The sequence below is a fragment of the Trachemys scripta genome, chromosome 18, assembly GCF_013100865.1.
Source record: "Trachemys scripta elegans isolate TJP31775 chromosome 18, CAS_Tse_1.0, whole genome shotgun sequence".
In the NCBI taxonomy this organism is placed as follows: Eukaryota; Metazoa; Chordata; order Testudines; family Emydidae; genus Trachemys; species Trachemys scripta.
The window spans coordinates 20252078-20272212 of record NC_048315.1 but is presented as its reverse complement, the minus strand read 5'-3'; the positions used below and the strand labels follow the sequence as shown (position 1 = coordinate 20272212).

General features: G+C 42.8%; 1 protein-coding gene across 2 annotated transcripts in view; it reads right to left on the bottom strand.

The window, feature by feature from the left end:
- RFFL (ring finger and FYVE like domain containing E3 ubiquitin protein ligase) overlaps positions 1–20135 on the bottom strand; it is a 38442-nt gene that overhangs the window by 17609 nt on the left and 698 nt on the right. The window contains exon 1 of one of the 2 annotated variants that reach the window (XM_034752862.1): positions 19746–19851. The exons of the other annotated variant lie outside the window; for it this stretch is intronic. The gene's annotated coding sequence lies outside the window, so the exon portion shown is untranslated. Of the gene's footprint in view, positions 1–19745; positions 19852–20135 lie in introns of those variants that run through there. 2 annotated transcript variants of the gene reach the window in all.

Below are 20135 nucleotides of genomic sequence, written 5' to 3'. Positions count from 1 at the left end.
TTAGAAGTTATGTATTTTGGAAATTCAACATTTTTGCAATTTTGCTATTTTAAGGAATGACTAAACTATTTTGAGAGTCTTAATTTGATCCTAAGGTTACAGACCCAAGAGATGAACCTTGTGAATACTGCAAGAAGCATTCATAACCTCCACGAGAGATTAAAACTACATCCACATTAAGGCCCCAAGGACTCCTGTGAACTGGAGGCCACCCACATTAGTAGCATATACAAATGTCTATGGTTTGTCCTGATTATTTTTCTTAAAAAGATAGGCCAACTCACCCAAACTTTGCACCAGTTCAGATGTTGCAAAGAAGGAATGAGCAAACCAGAAGAAACAAGGACTGAGCTCAGTGTTAAGCCTACGTTTTGTTTTAGAGTTATCAGAAGGTTGACAATAAGACTCGGATATAGTTTCAGAAGATCCTTAAACCTGCTTAGCTGATAAAGTCTGAAAATAGCTTTTATATATGAAAAAGTTAACAGTTACTGTAGTTCATTGAACTGTCAGAGTCTCAAGAAGCTGCTTCCCAGGTTTAAGAGAAATGAGTAAGCATACTGCAGAACAAATGGCAGCCATTAATATAACACCACAAATGGTGATCATTGGTTATGGATTTCGACAGTAGGATTATAAGAAAGCACAACAAAAGTTTGATTTTGCTGCTAATTTACCACAAGAAATATAATTTGCTGCAATTAGGGAGATGCACAAATACCCTAGTAGTAGCAAGCCAAGGGTAAGCAGCAAGAAAAATTCTCGTGTTTTAAAGAAACAGACAGGCTGCCCTCAAAGAAGGCAGGTTGGGGAGGGAAGAGATTTCCCTTTCCTGTAAAGTATCAGAGGGGTAGCCATGTTAGTCTGTATCCGCAAAAACAACGAGGAGTCCAGTGGCACCTTAAAACTAAGGGATTTATTTGGGCATAAGCTTTCGTGGGTAAAAAAACCCCACTTCTTCAGATGCATGGACCTTGGGAGGCAGGCCAGTCCTCGCTTACAGACAGCCCCCCAACCTGAAGCAAATACTCACCGGCAACTACACACCACACCTCAGAAACACCAACCCAGGAACCAATCCCTGTAGCAAACCTCGTTGCCTACTCTGTCCCCATATCTACTCTGGCGACACCATCAGAGGACCCAACCACATCAGCCACACCATCAAGGGCTCATTCACCTGCACATCTATCAATGTGTTATATACCATGTGCCAGCAATGCCCCTCTGCCATGTACATTGGCCAAACCGGACAATGTCTACGTAAAAGAATAAATGGACACAAATCAGACATCAGGAATGGTAACATACAAAAGCCAGTAAGAGAACACTTCAATCTCCCTGGACATTCTATAACAGATTTAAAAGTAGCCATGCTTCAACAAAAAAACTTCAAAAACAGACTTCAAAGAGAAACTGCAGAGCTACAATTCATTTGCAAACTTAACAATTAATTTGCGCTTGAATAGGGACTGCCTGACTCACTACAAAAGCAATTTTCTCTCTCTTGGTATTGACACCTCCTCATCAATTATTGGGAGTGGCCCACATCCACCCTGACTCAATTGGCCTTGCCAACACTGGTTCTCCACTTGTAAGGTAACTCCCTTCTCTTCATGTGCCAGTATATTTATGCTTGTATCTAATTTTCACTCCATGCATCTGAAGAAGTGGTTTTTTTACCCGCAAAAGCTTATGCCCAAATAAATCTGTTAGTCTTTAAGGTGCCACCGGACTCCTCATTGCTTTCCTGGCAAAGGACATCAGAGGAGAAAACTATTAGCAAAAATGCAGTATTTGAAAATCATCTTCAGGAACCTGCCTGTCAAACTCCAAGGGGAGAAGAGACGAGACTATTTTAAAAGAGCTTCTGAAGCTTCAGCAGGCCAGATGTAAACCCCAGCCAACAGTACATTGCTGCCAGAGTACAGACGCTCTTAGCTGATTCTTATGCAATTCTGGATGCCACATTTTAGGAAAGATGTGGATAAGCTGGAGAAAGCCCAGAGGAGAGCAACAAAAATGATAAAAGGTTTAAAAAACCTGACCTATGAGAAAAAATTTTAAAAACTGGGCACGTTAAATCTTGAGAGAAGACGACTGAGGGGTGATGGCTGATAACCGTCTCCAAATATATTAAGGGCTGTTATAAGAAGGACAGTGATCGCCTGTTCTCCATGTCCACTGAAAGTAGGACAAGAAACAATGGACTTAATCTGTGGCAAGGGACATTTAGTGTAGACAGTAGGAAACATTTTCTAACTCTAAGGCTAGTTAAGCTCCGGAATAAGCTTCTAAGGGAGGTTGTGGAATCCTCATCACTGGAGACTTTTAAGAACGGGTTGGACAACCACTTGTCAGGGATGGTCTAGACTTACTTGGTCTTGCCTCAGCATAGGAGGCTGGCCTTGATGGACCTCTTGAGGTCCCTTCCAGCCCTACATTTCTATGATTCTATGATACTCCCATAGACATTGTTCAAAGTAGATCTGTTTCACGTTAAGGTTTCCATTTTAGTAGATTATGTGGTTCAGAATTCAGACCAATATCCTTACAATGTGCAGAAAACTCATAAGGTTATATTCAGTTAACTTTAGCTAGCAGAAGTGGATATTTTAGGAGCAGTTTTAGAATATAGGGTCAATAGTATGTAACCTCTTGGTAGCTGGCCAAGAAATGCTTTTATCATACCTTTGCCTGCCAAGACATCTCAAGTCACTTAGCTTCTAAACATTAGCGTGATAATGAATATTCTTTGCAAGGGAAAATGAATGAACCTTCAGTTTTGATTTATAAATTGAAATGACAATAGCAGCTCTGAGCAGGAAGTTCTAGAGAAAAGGAACAATTTGACTAGGACAATTGGTACAGTATCTTGCCACTCAATATGAAATCAACCTGTTTTTCCAATGGGCAGAATGATAGATTTTTCTATAAACTTTAATATTCCAGACCGTATTCTGGCATGGAACAGAGTAAACCCATAGCGTGAAGTTTTCATTAACACACTAACAAAAACCGCGCCAAAGAGGGTATGCTCTCAGACATACGCAGAGATAGGTAAAGATTCCAAGGTGTTAAATTTATCTTTTGGGCAAATTAGTTTTATGCCCAATATTTGTGTATATCCAATTTAAACCACTCACAACTTACACAAATTCAAAGAGTTCTTATGAAAAAGGTAAAAAATATATATATCTTTGAAATACAGATAAAAAATTAGAAGTAAATGAAAAATTGTTTATGTGACAAAAAGGAATAAAGGAAGCTGCAACCTTGAAATGTAAATCTATTTGTACTGGTGTCTGGACTAAGGGATAAAGTAATATATAACTTGCTAATGAAGCCACCACCTAGCCTCGCCAAACCACAGTGAACTAGAAAAGAAGAGAAGAATGGAAGTGAAGAACATTTGCCCTTGCTGGGACACTGACAAACAGACCAGCTGGCAGCAGAATAGTTCAAAGATAAGGTGCAGGTTTCATCCTGGTTATTCTGTGTGTATGGTAACTAAACTTAGAATTCAGATACCTATGCTTTTTCATAGATTTCCAAGACAGAAGACACCATTATGACCTCCTGCCTGACCTTCTGCATAACACAAATAGAACTTCATTCAATGATTCCTGCATGAAGCTCAGCCAATTTCTGGTTGAATTAACACATACTTTTTACAGCGACATCCAGTTTTGACTCCAAGCAATGGAGAATTTACCAGATCCATTGGTAATCTGTTCAGTCGTTAATTGCCCTCTCTGTTCAAAATATGCATCTTACTTCCAGTTTAAAACTCTGCTGATTTTTACTTCCAGCCATTGGATCTTGTTATCCCTTTTGTCTATCACTTTTAAAAGCCCCATAATATCAGGTATCTTCTCTCTGAGCTTGTCTAATCTTACAAGTTTTGCCGATACAGATATACTCCTGAGCAACAGTACAAAAGTAAGGAAAGAAAAGCATTGGTTGAAGAAAGAAGAGTACATGGAGTTGGCATAAGGAATATAATATTTTTAAATTTCTTTATTTTAAATTTCAAAACATGTCCAAGCTGTGAGTTAGCCCCTGTTAAGTTCTCCATACAAAGAACAATCCTGGGATCGCTTTCAGATCACTGCACCACATGAGAAACAGTCAGCAGCTTTCCAGCTGAGCGACTGGCAAAACCTGGTGACTTATCTTTGGCAAATATTACTTCAGCAATGGACTGAAGTTTACACAGTACAATGACTCAGAGCTGATAATAAAATCAGAGTGCAAAGTCTACTCAGTGATGTCCGCTTTATATATTGCATGATACAACAAATAGCCCTTCATGTATACTGTACGTTAATTTTCACCCGTTTTAGTCTTGCAGTGTTGGATTGTAACACTAGGTTAGCCTTATTCCCTCACTGTGATGTTGTGTGGCCATAGTGGTTGTGGGGAGGAGGGGGGGGTGCTTTTGCTAACAGATTGCTAACACTTAAGTTTCAGCTGTGATTACTTAAAATACTGTTAGGTTTTCAACTGTCAGATGAAGCCTTGTTTTATCAATACATTTTCACATCTAGTTTATCAGAGGACGGCTTGACTGGATTTATGTTGTTCACTTGGTGCACGTAAATTCACTCCTAATTCTTCAGAAATGTCAAAATTAAAAATATCGGTGGGGGTTGTTCTTGTGGAATATCCTTTCGCATTAATAACACCATACTATCTAGGTCTTTATTCCACACTCTCATCACCACAAAAAATTATATATATGAGAGAGAGAGAGAGAGAGAGAGAGAACGAGAACAGCATGGAGAGAAGAGAAAACCCTGGAGCAGGCAGGATGGCTGGAAACTTCACTTTACAACTATTCTCCTCTCCCCAATCCTAATCGAGGTAAAATAACAAAGTAAGTGTAAGTGTGTGTCCTCTCTCTCTGCATCTATGTATGTAAAACATACATATGGGTCGCCTATGTTAAAGGAGTGAGGCTTGCATTTAGTTCTGAACAGTCAGTTTTGTGGTCATCCTCAGTTCCTTGGGAAGGGTGTTTACAGACCTTGACCAGTTGCCAAGAAGTCTCCATCTCCAGTTCCAACTAGCCTCTATCGGCTGATATTAAGGGACAATGAAACTATTACAAACATCTTGAAAAGAGGAAGAGAAGATCTGTGAAATAGCTCACACCTAGCCCACTGAGGGCCTGGAAGATCAGAATCAGGTCTTTCAAATTGATCGGTAGACAACGCCACAAACACAGTAGTGGAGTAACAAACTACACTCGACTTGCCTGTCAGAAGGCCTGTTGCTACATTCTATACTAGCTGGAGTTTCTTTAGTATCTGTGGATTCCTATCCAAGTATAACATGTTGCAACAGTCCAATCTCAAAGTCCATTCGGACCACCACAGGATGTAGTCTTCTAGCAAATCAGAGATGGAAAATGTTTCAATTTGAGAGTTTAGTATCAAATAGAAGTTCAGGAGGATTCCTGGACCATGCACCTGTGATGCGATATATACCCTATACTAGCACTAAGAAATTTAACTGGAGCTACTGAACTCAATTAAGGCATGTAGTTACATCTGGCAGGTGGGCCAGGCCCAACTGGGTGGTGAGCATAAAGGGAGGAAGCCCAGACCAGAAAGGAGCTGCAAGGAGAGAGGGGAAGAACTATGCAGTTCCTCTCTGGTCACTAGAGAGTGAAGGAAGGGCCTAGAAACAGGCAGATTGTACGGTAAGCCCAGGAAGGAGCTGTGGGAAAAGGCCTGAAGGAAGGCCAAGGAGTCTACAATAGCAGTTCTTAGCTGCTTGCCACATGGTCCCTGGACTAGAACCCAGAGGAGAGGGAGGGCCTGAGTTTCCCTACCTGCCATCGGAAAAGGAAGCTTGGAAACACCCTGACAAAAAGGACTGCAGCCTTTGGAGCCAAGCCTCCAGAGAGAAAGCCTTGGGAGGTGTCACTTTGCACAAGAGCAGGACGACAACCTTGCAGAGTCTGGGAAGGGGTGAAGAGTCTACAGAAAAGTGAGCACAGGCGGGGGTGAAGAGTTACGTTTATTTGAGTTTAGTTTATTGGATGATTTGTTTACCCTGGAAAGGCAGAGGCTTTAAAGTTACCTATCTGGAAGGCCAAACCACTAGAAGAGAGTCCACTGCAAGGCCAGAGCAACTGTTGGCAGGGGGCATTAAAAGGAGAAAGACCTGCTACACCACACCCAGCCACAAGGGAGTATGCCAGCAGGGAGTCCACTCTTCTACAGTATCACTTTGGCTACAGTGGTGCTGACAAATTCTAGTGCGGGTGAAGCTGTGCTTTGAAACGTCTTCCTCAATTCACTAGCATCACTTCAGTCTTTCCTGGGTTTAGTTTCAACCAATTGATCTTGTTCAGATATTGGAGCAGCTGGGGAACAAACTGCTGGATAAACATCGTTGACTTTTTTTCCCCAATACACATATGTAGACTTCCTAGTTGATGCACTGTAGACATAAATGAAGCGAGTCACAATTGTCAGTACTATACAGTGGAGGCTCCTCACTCCATCACCCTTCTGGACCTGCTCTTAACAGCCTGCCCACCTCTCCTGTGGCAGCCAGAAGTGGCAAGAGCTGGTTGAAGTTGCAAAGGCCTGGGCCCACCAGAAGGCCAGATTCAGTCCCCAGGGGGTACCTTCATAGCCCAGCCGGCCTCCTCCTCTGACATCATAAGCACTTTGCTCCTTTCTGCAAACTCAACATTGCCAATGCTAAAAAAGTTCTTAATGAAGAAGAAGTATGCAAAAAAACTGTTAACTTTCCAGTGTTTAACCAAAAGAAGACTACTGCAAACTAAATGATGTAAGCAACCATGTATTAGAGAAAAAGTCTGTGTAATTTTAGCTTGTGTACCGAATGGATAGCTTTGAACTGCCAAAGACTTCAGTATAACAGAAGCTCAGCATCACTGGCTGACCTCATTGGTACTCTGTCTCTGTCATCCTAAATTACTGGGGAAATAGGGGAGATTCCCCCTCATTTGAGAAAAAAATATACCATTTAAGTTGAATTTTCTGCATATTAGTATGGTTTTCACTACAGATGCCAAGAGACTGAATTACTTCCATTGATGTTCCTGGCCTGGAAGACCTCTGATAGTTTGCATATGGTTTCCTCATGACAGGTGGTTTCTATCCAGGTGAATAAGTTATATGTTCACCTACAGTCAATCTTTGGACAGATTTTCAGTAAAACGGGGAGAAAAGTACAAGGCTGCCCTTCTTGAATGCAGGTATCTGGGTAATTAAAGTAATGGGAAACATGTCATCCATATCTCCCGAGCTTATTAAACCAAGTCCTTGATCAAGCAGAGGCAGGAAGACGTACATGTATGTTATGCTATAGATGGGAACAAGAGTTCCAAGGAGACAGTGCCTAGCACAATGGGGTTCTGATCCATGAGTAGGCCTCCTAAACAACACAGTAATATGAATAATAAATAATGAGACTACGTATTCTCTAAAGACTCTTTTTGGTGTGCTCACTTCCTCTTCCACACCAGGAGTCAAGAGAGATCACCGAATAACTTGCACTGTTGGTTATAAATCTAACTGAAAAAATCCTCAACACATTCTCCAAGCCAGGTTTGGGGGGGCGGGGGAGAGGGTGTTGGTGGTGGTTGGTTGTTTTTTTTTTGTATTAAGCTTCAACTTCTAAAATCACTTTTGAAGTTAAAAATAAAGAGCAATGGTGCTAGTCATCCATGAAGTGTGCTTCTTTCCACACTTGTACACTGGAAGAGGAAAAATGATACAATACAAATTTGAGGGAAGTGTGAAGCTGGAAAAGAGAAGAGTCAAAATCCACGATACTGCAGTAGACTTGTGCATCAAAGCATAAAACTCAAGTAGGTCTGTAAGCATAACCTAAAGCCCTGCGGTTCATCTGTAGTCTGATAAAAATCTGATTTCAGCTTGTTCTAATGTTTGTGAGCTTCTACTCTAATTGGCTGGATTGAATGAGACCTGAAATATATGCACACAGTTTTAATTAGAGGGACAAAGTATTGTAGATACAATACTAGTTATTTACAAATACAGCAAACCTGTTGCTAAACTAGTTTTATTCAAGATAAACCTGAAAATCATACCCGAACTGGCTCTGAAATGCAAAGGGAAAGGGAAATGCAAACTAAACACCTACTCATTCAGTATGACACACAGGGCTTGTCTACAGTACCACGAAGGGTCGATCTAAGATACGCAACTTCGGCTACGTGCATAGCATAGCTGAAGTCAATGTACTTAGATCTACTTACCGCGGTGTCTGACACTCCCGTCGATACCACTTGCGCTCCTCATTCTGGTGGATTACGAACAGACAGGAGAGCGCTCAGCAGTCAATTTATCGCGTCTATACTATACTAGACATGATAAATCGACCCCCGCTGGATCGATCGCTGCCCGCTGATCCAGCGGATAGTGTAGACAAGCCCATAGAGAGCAGAGTCTACTTCACAGCATCTAAAATGGTTGGAAAAATTGAGTTTTCAGATAATGCATAATATGCCTTTTTTTAAAAAGTGTACAACAGGTAAGAAAGCTGGGTATAGTAGACAGACCATAGTACTAAAAGACAGGAAATCCTGCATGCTAGTTCTGATTTTAACTCCAATACCCTTTGTGGTCTTGGCAAATGAATTAACCTTTGTAGACCAGGCCTGGTCTACACTTACAAATTAGGTTGACATAGCTACATCACTCATGGGTGTGAAAAATCTATACTCCTGTGCACTACAGTTATGCCAACCTAACCTCCAGTGTAGACATAATTAAGTCAACGGAAGAATGCTTCCGTCAACCTAGCTACAGTTGCTCGGGGAGGTGGTGTTCCTACGACAGAAAAAACCCTTCTGTCTGTGGTATAGGCAGTGTCAACACTATAGAGCTATGTCAACATAGCTACAGCACCATAGCTATCCTGGTATAGTCCCTGTATTATAAACGTACCCTCAGTTTTCTCATCTGTAAAGTAGAAATGAAAATACTTGCCTCCATAAAGGAATGCTGTATGAGTAAAAGACTGCAGACACTCTGAAGCTGTGCTCTATATGTGCTCTTTTTAAATAATAAATATCATTATAGCTCCAAAAACAATATCCATTTAGCACTGAACTGTTTGAAGTCCAAGATTTGCTCTGTTCAGTTTTGGACAACTGCTAGAAAAAACCCCAAGAGGATTGAATATGATGTCTGATATAAGTCACTAGGGCTTGTAGGAGATGTATGACATTTACATCACTATCCATTAGAGAGCTGAATCTCTCAGCTTTCTAGTAATATAATTCAAAATTGTATTTCAATATTACAGTGGTTGGTTATACAAGATGCATGCATAGAGGCATGTCCAGTAAATAACATAAATTTGACAAACCGGCTTAAGTCACCATGCCAAGTTATTGAAAAGCCACACCAACAATTCTTAAAAAGAAACAGAGGATAGTAGCTATTGATCACTTCAACTGTCCCACAATAACCAACATCAATGAGATTCCAGACCTATATCATGGAGAGTAAATCCCTCATATATGGTCCAAGTCATTAGGCAGGACAGGTTCATATTTTACTTCCAACCTGATATAGTACTGCTAACTCCAGACATTCAAAAATCATAAATAACATCCCCTGCCCTCAAAATCATGAGTGGCTTAAAAATAATGAGATTAAAAAAAAATATGTGGAGTTTTATTTGTCTTCTGGTTCTTAAACCTTTAGGGTACTCTGGAGTTACATTTTCAAGTCCTTCCTGGCAACCCTGAAAGCTGATTTTTTGGGGAGGAAGGGGATACAACTGCTGAGATTGTCAAATAATAATATGATTCCTGGAATTGGGGCTTGAAGAAAACCACCAAATATCATGAAAGTTGGAAGGAGTTGATCTATCTTGTTTTCTCTCACTCTTGGGAAAATCTCTCTCGCTCTTGTAAACATAACTTTTGACTGACCCAGTGTGCTTACTCATTCGATTCTAAAACAACTAAAGATGTCAATTTAATCTCTTCCTGTGCACAGGCAGCATTCTGTGGTGGGTCAGAAATGACAGCTGTTATTATCTGGCATCCTAACACAAGAAACAGAGGACAGTGCTAACATTAAAAAGCACTATATTATGTTGTCTTTTTAGTCAAACAGCCTTTTAACATCAAATTCATTTATATCCAGTCTGACTTCTAGTTTCTGAACTTGATGGCTCATTAAGAATTGCCCATTTACACGAAGATGGATCTTCACATTGAAAACATACATTTATTTGGGAATTAAACATAGAAGTAACATGCAGCCATCAGGATAAGAATGCACACATCTCTAAGGGCTTGCAGTTCTGGAAATGTCATAGGACATGTAATCACTTAAAATGTTGTCACTGGTGGGAAGGGCGATCTTACACGTAAAGCAATGGACGAGAGTCAGGAGAATGGAAATGCATAAATAGTATCAAATATGCTATTTTTGAGATCTCAAATTTGTAAAACACACAGACTTACATTACGAAGAGATTTTTACTCACTAAAACATCAGTATCTCTACAACAATCAGGTAAAAGCCATTCTTTACACAGCTTTAAGGTGTTACCAGCATCAACCGTAGCACTAGACAAGGATATCTGAAAGCCGGGGTGGGAGCACCCAAAAAAAAAAAAGTTATTTTCAAGTATTTTGCTCCAAAATGCAAACATTTGTAATATTTCAATATACATAATTACTTACATTTTGACATCTTACCGTTTTTAATGTATTTTTAAAATATTTCAATTCACTTTTAGAGCGCCAATATATTTAATAGCATCAGTGGCAAGTAAATTTAAGAACACATTTTAGCCATTTCTCACTTCATCCTAGAAGGAGGTCACAATACTGATTTAATGACTGGTGTAATTTTCATGGCAATATAGTGATGTCATACATGGGATTCTGAGCTTTCAATGATTAGACAGAAGAAAAAAAGATAGATGGGGAGGGGAAAAGTCTTGGCATAAATACAAAAATAGTAAAGCAAGTTAGAAGGGTAAGTTGCTTTTTGTAAAAGTGCCTGCACCCAGAGTCTTGCAGTTCTCCTCTGTGTAACAGAAGTCTCTATAATAAATAGGGTTAGGTCTGATCTACATTACAGAGTTAGGTTGGCATAAGGCAGCTTATGTTGACCTAACTCTGTAAGCCTCTACACTAAAATTCCACTAATGCTGATGTAACTCGCCTGCTACGCCAACTTAATAACTCCACCTCCCCGATAGGCATAGTGCTTAGGTTGACATACTTAGGTCGACGCAGTGTCAGTGTAAACACTGCATTGCTTATGTCGATTTTAGTGGCCTCTGGGAGGTGTCCCACAATGCCCTACTGCGACCATCGGGGTCACCATTTTGACCTTTGTTGCCCAGCAGCCAGGTACACAGGTACACACCCCTCCACTCTAAATGCTCACAAATTTTTGAAATTCCATTTTCTGTTTGCTCAGCATGGACAGCTCATCTAGCAACTGCCCAGCTGACCACGCTGGTTACACACTGCAGACGTGCTCCTGCCTGGAGTACACAGGAGGTGGTGGATCTCCCATGTCTGTGGGAAAAAGAGGCTGTGGAGGCACAGCTACGATCCAGCTGTAAAAACGTCCATATCTACGAGCAGACCACTCAGGGCATGAGGGAGAAGGGCTAAAAGAGGGTCCCGTAGCAGTACCATGTGAAGGCCAAGAAGCTAAGGCAGGCCTACCAGAAGGCAAGGGACGCTAACAGCTGCTCTGGTGGTACAAAGAGCTGCATGCCATCCTCGGCAGAGACCACCCCCAAGAGCCCCGTGGTACGTCAGAGTCACAGGCCCCTGAAGTGAATAGTGAGGAGGTGGTGTTGGATAAGGGAGGAGTAGTATGGGGGACAGGTGACCGGGGGATCCAGTGGTACAGCGAGCCAGGACCTGTTTATTCCAGAGCAGTTGAACCAGTCCCTACAGTCCAGCATAGGTGAGCCTAATGTAGGGGAAGGAACCTCTCTTAAGTGGGCAGTTTGCTTTGAAACTGCAGGGACATCTGTTCATTTACTCTTTTTTAAATCATGCTTGAACAGGTAGTGAAATAGCAACTTTGCCTCTATTGGTTATCTGCTTCTCACTCCCTTGTACAATTAAGCCGAGGGGGCCCTGCACAATAGTTTATGTGCACTGGGATGTCCCATGAATCCTCCATAGAGATCTCGAGGAAACTTTCCTGGAGGTAGTCTGCAATCCTCTGCTGAAGGTTTCTGGGCAGGGCTGCCTTATTTCTTCTGCCCCAGTAGAACACTTTCCCATGCCACCCAGCAATTACTTCAGCAGGCACCATTGCAGCACGCAGGCTAGCAGCATAGAGTCCCGGTCTGCAGACAGATGCGTGCAGGAGCTGTTCTCTTTCACCCTCCGTTACCCGCAGGAGTGAGATCTCAGCTAAAATCACCACTGCCTGTGGAAAACGGTGCCAGTATTCAGTTCAATTTCTCTAACCACATATAGTCATACCCATGAGCTACCACATCCCCGTTGTCCCAACTCGCCCCCTGCCTTTGGGCTGTATTCACCATGGCTGGAACAGCCACTGTGCTCTATGAATCCCAAGGAGAAGTGAGAATGTAACTTGTGTGTGAGTTCAGTATACCAAGTTTCCGTTTATCTTGTGAATAAACTCTCAATAGTACCTCTGTGCACTGTATCTTTTGCAGCTGGAAATGTGACCTTGAGGGTCTCTTCATCCACACCAGTGGAGCAGCTCAGTCAGATAAGAAGAAAGAGGACATGTAGTGACATGTTTCAAGAGATCCTGCAACCCTCTGGTGCTTCAGATACTGAGCACAGGGCTTGGAGGACCACCCTCATGGACAGAATGGACTGGGCTAGAGTGGAGAGGAGTAAAGCAAAGGAAAAGGAGAGAGACATGCAGCAGGAGATGCTAGCACTTCTCAAGCAGCAAACAGAGATACTGGAGACTGTTGTTGATCTTCAGGTTCAACAGATCTGTGCTCGCCTTCCTCTGCAGCCCATAGATATCTGCATTCCGGGACCTCCCTACACACATACCACACATTCCCAAGACATGCAGGGCTGATGCACTACCCCATCACTCCACCCTGGGGGAGAGTACAGGCAATCACAGCCACACATACACTGACCTGAGAGAGAGACGGTTAGTGTATATGTGTTCGTGAAATGAAAATGACTCTTCTTTCCCCTTCAAAGGTGCTTTTCCTTGTATTTATAACGTTTCATTCAGTTAGAAATCTGTTTGCATGGGTTTGGAATAAAAGTCTATTTATGGAAACTTAATTCATCTTTATTAGTTCACAACAAATGCTGGTTGGGTCTGACATCAGTCACAGATAATAGCAATAGGTACATTCATTTGCAATGTTATATTACTACACACTGAGCACTCATTACAGGGTTTATACCAGGGTGCAAAAAAAAAAACCTAACAGTGCCAGGCACACTAGAGCTACAGCAACATACTTTACTGTGGCTCACTATTAAAATGGTCTTTCAAAGACTCCCTAATCCATATAGCCTGATGAGCTCTTCTTATAGCCCTGGTATCTGGCTGCCCAAAATCAGCAAACAGCCATTCCACCTCCGCCCTTCACCCTGGCAGAAACTTTTCCTCCTTTGCTTCACAGATATTATGAAGCACGTAGCAGGCAGCTATAACCATTGGGATTTTTTTTCCCCCACTGAGATCAAATCTCATGAGTAGACAGCACCAGTAGCTTTTCAAACAGCCAAAGGCGCATTCAAGTGTCATTCTGCACTTGCTGAGCCTGTAGGTGAAGCGCTTCTTGCTGCTGTCGAAGTGACTGGTGTACGGCTTCATGAGCCATGGGAATAAGGGGTAGGCTAGGTCTCCCAGGATCACTACTGGCATTTCAACATACCCAATGGTAATCCTCTGGTCTGGAAAGAAAGTCCCTACTTGCAGCTTTCTGAACAAGCCGATGTTCTTAAAGATGCGTGTGCATGCACCTTCCGTTACCATCCTGCGATTCTGTCAGTAAAACATCCCTGGTGATCCACCAATGCTTGCAAAACATAGAAAAGTAGCCCTTTCTGTTGATGTACTCTGTGGAAAGGTGGTCTGGTGCCAAAATAGGGATACACATGCCATCTATCGCCCCACCACAGTTCAGGAACACCACTGGTACAAAAATCATCCACTATGTCCTACACTCTGAAGAAGTGAGGTTCTTACCCACGAAAGCTTATGCTCCCAGTACTTCTGTTAGTCTCAAAGGTGCCACAGGACCCTCTGTTGCTTTTTATGTCCTACACATTGCCCAAAGTCACAATCCTTCATAGCAGGACACAATTAATGGCCCTGCACACTTGCATCACAGCAACCCCCACAGTGAATTTCCCTACTCCAAATTGATTCCCAACTGATCACTAGCAATCGCCACTTGCTTTTCCACGGTCAGTGCAGCTCTCATTTTGGTGTCGCTCCACTGGAGGGCTTGGGAAAGCGACACACACACACAGGAATGTGGCCTTGCACATCTGAAAATTCTGCAGACACTGCTAGTCATCCCATACCTGCCTAACAAGGTGATCCCAACAGTCAGTGCTTGTTTTTCAGGTTCCGAACCAGTACTCTTACCTCTGCAGCTGCTCTGTGAATCCAACAACCACCTTGAATTGTTTCTTTCTATGTCCCACAGCAACCTAGCCTGCAAGGAGTCATCATGTTCCCTGTAGCTCCTCTGGCAGCTCTGCAAATACTGCAGAATCAGGCACGCCAGGCTCATCACAACAAAAAACTGTGCAGGATCCATGCTTCTCACACAGATGGAGGATGCGTGGGTTTGTGGGGCTTTTGAAAAGAGGCACAAAACATTATGGGATGGAGATAAAATTATGGGTTAGAGAAAACTGCACCATGTTCCCAGTCAGCCCTGTGTGACTCGTTTGCCCCCAAAAAGCAGTGCAAACCCTTCCCAAAACACACTGCGCTAGATGGTGGTAAGTTGCACAGTGGGGTAACTACAGACGGTGCACTGCTCTCTGCATCAGTGCAAGCACCGCTAGTGAGGACATGCACCACCGACACAAGGAGCATACTGTGGACATCTAAAAGTGATCTCATTACGTCGTAACTTACGTCGACTTAATTTTGTAGTGTAAACTTGCCCTTACTTATGGCAACAGAGGTCCCTGTGCACAAACAAGATATGAAACAGCGACACAGACCAGAAGCTGACTGATCTCATAAGCAAACAAGTGATCACATGCAACAACTGACAAGTTTTTCCATTTCTTTAAAAACTACAAGGCATGAACTATGCAAGTATCAGCCTCCAGTTTGAAGAACCTGAATTTTGAATTGCAGCATTCTGTGAATTAAAAAAAAATATAAGAATGATCTCCCTCAATTTCTAGGCTTTTGATTATAAAGTGGGAAGGGACATTTAAGACAAAGCTTTATTTGAATCCGAAAAATAAACTGTTTCCAAAAATATTTTGCAATGCTTGTATAATGGCCTCAAGAGAGTCAGTCATTTAGACAACTATGCTACTAGCAGCCACAAAAGCGACATTTTAGAGCTAGCCCTGCTTGGGAACAATTGAAACTTTCTCCAGTGCAAAGTCCACACACAGGCAGCAGTGTTTCCCTGCAAGCATCTAACAGTTTCATTATTGTTTAACCACCCCACCCCCCAAAAAAAACCTCCAACAATCTATTAAGCTTCACATTTCACATCTCTGCAATTAGCCTAGAATGTCAGGCACACATGGGAAGAGTTCCCTGGATTCACATGAGAAAAATGCTAAATTGTCTAAACACAGAAGCCATATATCTTCCTATCATTATAGAGATACTGATCATTTTAAAAAAAAAAAATTATTTCTGGACTCCAGGACCCATTTGTGTTCAAAATTACAAAACCAGGTACCTGTGAAGACCCCATTAGAGACGCGACGAATAAAGGTAGCTCATTGCAAATAGTTAAAGGACAAAGGGTCCACCAATCCAACTCTTTATACGAGAGACTCCTCACTGAGACCACAGCGGAGTTACCAGTTGTGTTGTATCAGAATGCACTAGTTGCACAGTACAATGCAGCTTGAATTTGCTACTGACCACCCCTCCCATCCAAAGAATTCCATTGCTCAGCGGCTAGCCTGAGCCACCGCTATCTAGAGAGAAAAAAGTTCCCAAGGAATATTGACGTGAATGCGTAAGAAAACTATGAAAGCATGATGCAAGCCTACAAAACATGTCATCATTGCACATAAACAGAAAGCACTATAAATACCCTCTCATTAGCACATGTTTACAGTGTGTGGTTTTAACAACCACAAAACTGACTAGTATGGTATTAAGAAGCGATTTACTGATGCCGTAAAATGACTGTTTTTAGAGCAGATTGTTTTGACACTGAAAAGAGAGGATGACAATATCAACATAGGCTTGATCTACACATACAAGTTGCATTAGTGTACCTAACAGTGTGATGTTGCACTAATGTAGTTAAATCAATGCATTTTTGTGTGTGAGCACTCTTACATAGGTTAAAACCTGGCTTACATAGTTTAGCTCTAAGTCTAAATCTTAAGTCTAACCAGGTGCTTCAGAAGAAGGTGTATGATCCCCACAGTAGACAGGTGTAGGATAGCCTGCCTCGATATGAGGTTTCACCATGATCTCTATAGAGGCAAGCTTAAGGCCTGAAACATTAGATTTAATATTCCTTCCAAAATATTTAGGCACTGGACAAAAATTTAAATCAGTCCCAGTCCCCAAGGAATTTACAGTCTAGGTCAGGGGTGGGCAAACTTTTTGGCCCGAGGGCCACATCTGGGTATGGAAATTGTATGGCGGACCATGAATGCTCACAGTTCCTGGTCAACGGGAGCTGCAGGGCCGGTGCTTGGGACAGGGCAGCGTGTGGAATCCCCTGGCTGCCCCTGGAGCCGGAGGGGAGACGTGCTGCTGCTTCCGGGAGCCGCGCAGAGCCACGGCATGTGGGGAGCAGGGCAAACCCCAGACCCCACTCCCCGTTGGGAGCGCAAGGGCCAGATTAAAACGTCTGAAGGGCCAAATGCGTTCCCCGGGCCGTAGTTTGCACACCTCTGGTCATTATAAGTAAATGAAACCAACAAACTTGGTGGGTTGAATTACAAGGCTATGGTATTACAAGTAATCAGTACATCTTTAGCTACAAAAATTAGAAGTATATACTTCCAAAGCCAACAACAAAGACACAGAATACAGGTTTGGGACAGGGAAGGCAGGAAGGAATTAGATTGACAAAATAAATGCATCTAGCATGCTAACAAGCCCCAGATAGTTTACAGATATTATTGCATGGCTTTCTGCCTTAAATTTATTTTTAATCCTGCACGCATAGGAAGAGAGGGTACAGGGACACTCCATTCAAAGGGCGTAACTCTTGTGGAAACCTGAGTTATTCTAAGTCCATTTCACCTCAGTAAAGGCATGAGTAAACAAACATTTATCTACAGACATAAATGACAGTGGAAGATGTATTTGATTTCATTAAAGTCTGATTAATACTGACAGAGGAAATGTCCAAACCACACTACTCTATAGTTAGATAGTTCCCCAACCACTCACACGATGCATCCTGAAGCAGCCAGCATTGGCCAGCGTGCTAGACAAGATAATGGATCTAGGTGGATCAATTTGTTTCATTGGACCCAGTTGTTCCATTAAAGCCAGTTATGATTATCCATAGGGCAGCTTGCTGCTAGAATCACAAATCCTTCTCACCATCAACATTGTGAGCACAGAAGTTGTTATAGGGACATAGTATTTTGAATATGAGAGAAGTGAGGGTCTAGAACAGGGGTTCTCAACCCACGGCCCAATCAGCACAGAGCTGCGGCCCATGTGACATTTTCAGGGCCATACAGGTAGCGTATATTGCAGGTGTGGCCAAACTGTGCTCATGAGTCATATGCGGCTCTTTTACAGTTAAAGTGCAGCTTCTGGAGCTCCCCCCCCGCCCCCCCAAGCACCCCACCCATTCTCCACCTTCAAGACTGGGCAAGGGGGGGCTCGGGGCTTCTGCCCTGCGGTGGTGTGGTGAGACTAGGGGCTTTGGCCCGGGGGTGGGGGGATGGGGAGGGGTTAAGGACTTTAGCCTAGGGGGGAGAGCAGTGGGACAGAAGCCCCACAGCCCAGCAGGTGCCGCCCCACAGGGCAGGTTGTGTGTGTCTTCTGGCTCTCGCACTTCTGAAGATTATCGTATGCAGCTCAGAGGGTCAGTAAGTTTGGCCACTCCTGGGTATATTGTGTTATGTGTGGATGAAGCCCACCTAACACAGAGAGCTGCACGTGTGACCCACACTGGTAAATAGGCTGAGAACCTCTGATCTAGAACATTCAGGAAATAATATAAAAATATTGTTTAAACACAGATAGTTCACCCTCACTGATCTTCTGCTAATACGTCTATGGGTTCAATTTATTTGGATCTGGCAAAATAAAATGGTACTAGTGAAAATTATGATAGTGAGTAAATTTTAATCAAAACCAAAAGGGATTAACGTAGCCATCTATGCCATATCAATTTGCAGTTAGTACAGTTATTGGAAGAAAAAGAAACCCCACTGCCTTCAAACCTGCAGAAAGATAATCCTAAATAAACAATTACTGTACTTTCCAATCACCAGCATAATGAAAGGGAGAGCTGAAACTAGAGAAGTATTTCCCTTAGTCCAGTTCCTTATTGATCCAGTCAAGTGAGAAAGACCAAGTGAGTAACACAACATAATACACCATAGCATAATAGTTCTCCAAAGAGAAAATCTAATTAAGAATTGCACAACATGCTCTAGGACATACCATATACATATTCTGTGAAAAAAGTTAGTGGCAATGCAGAGTCTTAGTAAACAATACTTAAATGACACACACACTTCCATATCTCTTGGCAGACTAAACAACATCACCTTGCACACTACTAGAATCTGTGAACTGTAAAGCAAAATTTTTCTGGCTAAGTTCTTATATCATGCTTACCTCTACAGTCTTGGAGTGCCTTCTGCTATCATAAAGATACATTAGATTACGATACATGAACTGTTACAAAGTGCAAGAGTACTTCCATTAACGTTCAAAACATGTAAAGTGATTGCACGTGCTCCCTTCCCCCCGTAAGGGCCAAATCTGTACAAATTCAGACTGCACTGTGAGTGAATTTTCAAACTTATTTACAGCTAAACAAAATACTGCAATGTTTGTTAGAAGCCTACCTTGACAAGGCATGTCATTACTTCCCCAACAACATAGGCAACACTTTGTTTAGCTTACAGGAAAAAGCCTCTGAAGAACAGTCAAACTACCTTTACTTTTCACCTGGCTCACAGATAATGCCTTCCTGCTCCATTTCCATCATTGTGTACACTTTGTTAAGAGAAATATTTCATTTTTGCCTGATTTTGTTTATGACATAAAAACAGGGAGGGTATTTCAACTATAAGGGTAAAGTTATTCATTGAGAAATTAGTTTGGCTCCGTTTGGTGCCACTGGCATGGTACCAAACGAGCGCCCTTTGGACGTGATAAAATGCACATGAGAGCAAACAGCTTAGGCAAAATAACAACACTTGACACTTACACAGCACTCTACTGTCTGATGGCATTTACACACAGTAACTAACTGAGCCTCACAACCCTCTCCGAGGTGGGTCAGTGTCACTGTGGCCATTGGACATATGGGGAAAGCGAGGCACACAGAGAGAGAGAGAGAACGGGACTTACCTGCCAGCACTGAAGCCAGGGGTTAGAAACACAGCAGCTCCTAACTCCCAGTCCCCACAAGCAGCCAGTCCTTTACCCACCAGCCTTTGTTAAGGGGCTGTCCAACCCTTCCCCAACCCCCCTGCAGAAATACAGCCCCCTTCTCCGCACCCCCTGCCCTAGAGAGAACAAAGCCCAATAACCCAACACACACACACAACGCTCCCGCAGCCCCCCTAATCCCAGGCACCCCGCCCCTCTCCTGCCACCCCCCCAACCCCAGGCACCCCCCCGCCTCTCTCTTGCCGCCCCCCCAACCCCTGGCACCCCCCGCCTCTCTCTTGCCGCCCCCCCCAACCCCTGGCACCCCCCGCCTCTCTCTTGCCGCCCCCCCAACCCCTGGCACCCCCC